The following is a 6,000-nucleotide window of genomic DNA, read 5'->3' as shown; positions in this document are numbered from 1 at the left end:
AACTTTGGCCATTTCATGTAATCCATGTACACTTCCATTAACTCATCAGTAAAACTGGAATAGATTTTACAACAAACTCCCCTCCCTGGGGTTACTTTGAGGAGTAAATGAGAAAAACTCTACAATGCTTACCCCAGTGCTTGGCACACAGATTTCTGCAGCCACAGAATTCTATAGTAGATTTCCAAAAATGCACTGGCTAAAAATTTGTACCACAATGTTCCAAGACCAGCAGTAGAAAAAGAACATCTAAGAGAAAAAGACCTTGAGGTGTAACACTGAAGCTGAGACTTATCCTCGCCTTGAGGATCACACACTAATTACTGCAACTCCATGTTATACCCCACCACACCCCCAGGGACGTGAAAGTCTTTCTCCTTTGGTAATTGCCAGTATCAGAGGGCCAGGACTTGGTTGTATAAAGGAAGCAACTGGGTTTTCCTTAGAGGTGTAAATGGAAAAGTTAGGTTTGGCATGTTCCAGGGCTTTTATTTTCCCAACTGCAAAGGGCATTCCATCATCATAGGCACAGCTCTCAGGGGTGCGTTCAGGAAGGAGGGATGTGACCTAACTGCATTGCTCTGAGGCATTCATCTCGTTCTGAACCACGGGGTGTTAGAGAAAATCAATGCCTCTGGTCTGGTTATTAGTTGGTCTTGAGCTTCCTAGAGAACTCTTGGAGCCCTGAGCTGACATCTTTGCTGGAGGTTGACAGCTAGAATAAGATGTTGAAGTGATGAATGTGAAGAGGAGCACATCCCTTTAAGGTAAAAACAGATATTGTTACTGGATCAACTTACAAAGGAGTGGGGATAGGAGGGTTTTTGATTTTCCTTCCCTAGAGAAAATCATCTGGGGTTTATTATAACTCAAATAGGACTTAATGTCTAAGCAAGTGGCTGAAAGATGGTCTCAAGTCTGCACTTAGATTTTGGGTTCTCTTAAGGGGCATGGGAATAGGAGTGTTATCAGGAATAATTATGAGCTAATACTAGGTGCCCTGGATTATCTCTATTAACCGGGATTCTCTTCTCACCATCTCAGCGTCTCTGGGGGAATGTATGGCTTTTGCTACCACCTGCTTTACCACATGACTGAACATGTGAGCTGGAATAAGTCTGTCAGGAACCCTGTCTGCAGCTAGCCATTAGCTACAAGTAGGCCCATCATGCTCAGAACCCGGACTGGTGCAAAATACCCAACTTTAACCCAAACTCCCATTAAAGTTGATTTGGGGGCCTAAACTTATTATAATTTTTTAGAACTTCATCTCTAAAATTAATATTTTTACTTATTATTTCATTCTTCTGAGGATGAAAGCACAAAAGAATAAAGGAAAAACTTTCAGTTCATCATAATCAAGTTAGCACACATGTCTAGATTCTTTGCCATACATGTATCTTGTTACCGCTACATTCTTTCACCTGAACATAATTTCTCTTCCAGGGTGTTTCTTTGGATAATTAAAAAATAGTGTAATAATTTTTTGAAACTTCTGAAGTAAAAATGTAAGAGAAGAGATATTAAAGTAGTTAATGATCCCATGGAGGAAAATAAAATTCATTTCGGGACAGATGGCATGAGCCAACCCCACCAACAATAGAATATTTCACAGTATTTTGCTAATGTGGGGATCCTGTAGTGTTGACAGGTAAGGGCATTGAAAAAAAAGTAATATTTTTAATTTTTTAAAGCCATAATTTGATTTTAAAATCATTGTCATTTAGGAACTAAGGTACTTTCATTTAATGAATAGTCAATGTGCTATTAAAAATCCCAATTCTGTTCTATTTTTAAAAACAAATGTGCATAAATTCTACAGATATCTGAGATATATTCACGTTCATTATTTTCTTAAATGATTTTAAAGACAAAAGATCATGATGTGGACTTCTAATGTGAAGTTAAAAAATCATTTTCCTGCAAGGCTCAAAGAAGCTGTCATTAAGAATGAAGCAGAAAGGCCAGGCTGAGAAGGTGACAGCGGATGTGGACTTCTGGGTCAGTCATTTCAGGAGGAATAGACAGAAATAATAGCAAAAATCAGATGTTACTGCAATCACATTAAAAATGGATGGGAATTGTACTATAGCTAGAAGAAAATATACTATTTTATCATGGTGAGGAAAGTAATGAAAACTGTATTAATACATAAAAGTCTATTTCTTTACAATGTCAAGAGTCAAGAAAAGGAGATTACAGACCAAAACATTCATTCAAGAGAAAAGGTAGAAGAGTGTTTTTCCCAATAAAAACCTCCCTAACCCAGGAGTAGAGGTGGTGGCCCCACAGTTCTGTTTAGAGGGCTCTAAGGAGACTGTGATGTCAGTACGAATAGCAACATGCACTTCTCAGGGCAGGCAGGACAGCTGTTGCTTTTAAAATTTAAAAGCTTTAATGATCCTGACCTCTTATGGGATGATGTTGATTTCCTCGCATCCTTACATCACAGGGCCATTTGACTGAGTGATTCATGTGACTCCAGCACTCAGGAAGAAAATAGACACTGCTTCACCTTTAAGTCCAGTTTGGCCTGGAGTCAATGGCAGCAGAATTGTTTTCCAAGGGCAGCAGCCTTACAAGGGGTGCTGACCTGACAAAGGTCATTGGAGAATCTAGTCGGTGACAGCTGGGTCGTGTCTGGAGGTGAGAAATCTACCTGTGGAAGCAGCGAGCTCTCAGCCGACCTGGCTCGAGCCGTTACAGATGGACTATTGCAGCTCTCATAGCATGTTTGGTCTGGGGAGTCAGATGGGCAAAGCCAATCCCAAATTTGTCCAGAAGGATTAAATACAGAAGGACAAAGGCAGTTTACCTTGGGCATGTACCAAATACTTATTCTTTTCTCTTCGAGATTACACTTAAGGAGTTGGTTAGTAATAGGAATCCTCCTTGGATAAGGACCACTTACCCAGGCTGCCTAAGAAGTGTCTCTGGCCCCCTTGAGAGACAGGGTCTATGTTCAGCTCTAGCTTTGCGTGATCATAGACCACCTCCTTTAGCTGAGAAATTACTCACTATCATATTATCGACAGGATTTTGCCAGTGGTGACTAAGGCTATAGCTTTTCAACATCCTTGCCTCTAACAAAACCATCTCCACACCCACAAGCCTTCAAACTCCTTAAGACTTTTAACAAAATGATCTCCAGTGTTCCCTCCAGCACTCAAATTCTATGACTAAGCTTGTGACTAAAATGAAAATGAACTTCATTGTTGTTTGGACGTTATGATTGTCCATCAAAAACAGAGCACATAGTCAAGTCTCAGTCTTCAACTATGGACACCTAATTCCCCACTTTAAGTTATTCCCTATCCTTGACAATTTTCCCTTAATTAAAATGCAGCCTGATTGTCAGAATCTTGGGGAACATAAAGCAGTTAAGCAACCATTTGTATGCATGTGTGACCTATTTAGCTTTTAAAATCCTATTTAATGCCAAAAACTACATTAGAGAATTCAAACAAAAGCTCACAGGGAGTCCCGTAATGAGCCTGTTTTGATTATTCCAGTGATTAGCTCATTTCTTCTCTCTTTAGTAATTTCATTTAGAAGAGTAGTCACTTTAAGAACAAGTAGATTTTTTTTATTGCTTTTTTAGTTTGCTGTGAAATTGGCAAGTGGCCAACCATCTGTGAAACTGCAATTATTACTATTACTTAAAATTTATCGAATCTTTTCAGGTTCCTCAGAAGTAATTCTCCCTGCCTAGAAGGACAAGGTTGAGAAAGGCATGATGAAGACTTAACTTTGAGCAAAAATAGGTATTATGTCATGTTTCAACAGAGTAGCCCCAAGTCTCAGAAATGGTATTTGTGAACACTGTTGGGGAGACGTTGAGTGATGAATGGTTTTGATCCACTGCCGCAGGCATTTGCTCTTCAGTATCTAGAAATCTACTTCTTCCTTCCATGGGGAATGTACACTTGTTCATGCATGCCTTTATTTGTCATTCAGCATTTCTCAAAACATACGGATGTGCTGGCTTCTACTATAATTCCAGCCAATACTTCCTCTTTTAGGCTTATGTGTGTCTTTCGGCACTTTTTATCTTTTGCACATTTAGGAATAAAACTGTGGTGAAGATGTTATCACTGGAACTGCTCTTGCTTCCCTACCAACCCTGGCCATGGTGATTCCAAGATGGAAGTCTGTGCAGGAGGAGGGAACTAAGGGGTCAGTGCTGCTGAAATAAGGATCCACACCAGCCTCATCATTCTGAGCCTTGGCTCCACCCAACTGTTCTGCCCCAGATACATGACATCTAGTGGCAGGAAGACATGGTTTTCCACTGCTGCTAAAGCCAGTCAGCACACATCAAAGTTAGCCAGGGATGGATAAGTTGACACTTGTTGTCCAGACACAATTATTAAGAGTGCCATTTTCTCCTTTCAGAGTTTAACAGATTGGGTGATGCATTGCATGGTTGGCCTACTAAATGTCCTTTTGTAGCTCTCCATCTATGAGGTGACCTAACACTTATACTTTTAGCCTGTACTGTGAGTTTGAGGCAATGAGTTCCGGAAGATTATTCTCCACTGTGTAAAGTAATACTGACTTTTATCTATCTTGAAATTATCCTTCAAGCATTAGGGGATTGGTCTCAGTTGTGAATGAGCTCATTTTCATGCTTTTAGAGATTTTAATCTTATCGACACGAGGCCTTTATCCATCCAGATGGAAGGCCCTAATCTTAAAGTCTATTCCCAGAGACCTCCCTCCTCTGATCATTAGCTGCCCTTGTTAATCAGGCTATGGTAGCGTTTGGAGGAGACTCGTCTGCCCATTTGAAAAGTGATTATAATGGTTTGTCCTTTCAGGCACTGATGAAAGGCCATCTGGTAGGAGCAGGGCTTTCCAGCTGTATTACAATTTTTTTTAATTAAACATTTTGACCATGCAGAGAATGAAGGACAGAGACCCTGCCTAGGCAGGCTGTAGTCAGCCCTCTGTTATGCTTGCAGGAAGAAGACAGAAGGGACAAAAGGGAAGGAGGAAGAAATCAAAGAGAAAAGGAAGGAAAAAAGAAAGATCAATGCACATCATTAGGAAATTATAATTCAAAACACTATTTATAAGCCGAAAAAGAATTGTGCTTTTTTTGTTTCACACCCCTGGCCTGAACCTGGAAGACCAAATATTCTAAGTGATTTTTGAAGTTCCCTAGATGGGTGCATTGAAGTGGACATGGTGATTTCTTCCTTTCTAAGAACAGGAATTTTACAGGAAAAAAAAGTACTCAAGAGTAATAGAAGTAGTTAAGGGAACGTTTTGTAATAGGCTATCTTATGTTTGTACTTTGTATTTACTGTTTGGAAGTTAGATTCCAGTAAAACAAGATGTATGAGTGCCTCCCATGTGTGAGGTGTTTGCTGGCACTGAAAATAGATAAGATGGATCTAATTTCAGCTCTTGTTATTTCAGACATTACGATTTGTTTTCTTGTGGAACATCAAGACAATATAATAAATTGCAGCCCTCCTGCTGATTTTACCTGTTTCTATTTTATTCTCATGCAAAAATTATTCACTTGCCTCCTTACTGTTGCAAGAACTTTCAAGTATTTAGGAAGCTCAGTTCTTCCTCTTCAGAAATCTTTAATTCGTTGAGGAAACAGATGAAATATGACATGTATATTTATTTTGTGTACTATTTGGACCCCAATCATCTGGAGCTGCTGGACATTTGTCATAGGCTGGACTGAAGTTCAACTTTATTTTATCTTTGACCAAAGAGCTTACTAAATAAAATAATACTTTAGAGAGCGATTTACATTTTTTAAGGAAAAAGCTTTTTAAAACTGTGAGTCACATTTTTAAAGCAAATAATTTCTGTTAAGGACATGCTGTTCTAACTATTTATAAAAGCAGATCATGATGGATTGCAGCTTAAGAGCACTTTGTGAAGCACTTAGTGTGCTCCTATTCCTTTTTTTCCAGAAAAATGAATGTCTTTCTGTAAAAATTATTTTTAATGTATAACTCAGACACATAGTCTTCT

General features: G+C 39.1%; 1 long non-coding RNA gene across 2 annotated transcripts; it reads left to right on the top strand.

The window, feature by feature from the left end:
* Positions 1 to 554: 554 nt before the first annotated feature.
* LOC128586247 (uncharacterized) lies at positions 555 to 5,745 on the top strand. Of its 2 annotated transcripts, XR_008380211.1 has the most exons (4): positions 555 to 767; positions 2,453 to 2,646; positions 3,684 to 3,764; positions 4,067 to 5,745. It is a non-coding gene; the product is annotated as an uncharacterized LOC128586247 (long non-coding RNA). The 2 variants fall into 2 exon arrangements; XR_008380210.1 differs by lacking the exon at positions 3,684 to 3,764 and having other exon boundaries at positions 4,067 to 5,744.
* The last annotated feature ends 255 nt before the right edge of the window (positions 5,746 to 6,000 follow it).

Source organism: Nycticebus coucang, chromosome 5 (assembly GCF_027406575.1).
Source record: "Nycticebus coucang isolate mNycCou1 chromosome 5, mNycCou1.pri, whole genome shotgun sequence".
Taxonomy (NCBI): domain Eukaryota; kingdom Metazoa; phylum Chordata; class Mammalia; order Primates; family Lorisidae; genus Nycticebus; species Nycticebus coucang.
This window is presented reverse-complemented; position numbering and strand designations above follow the sequence as displayed.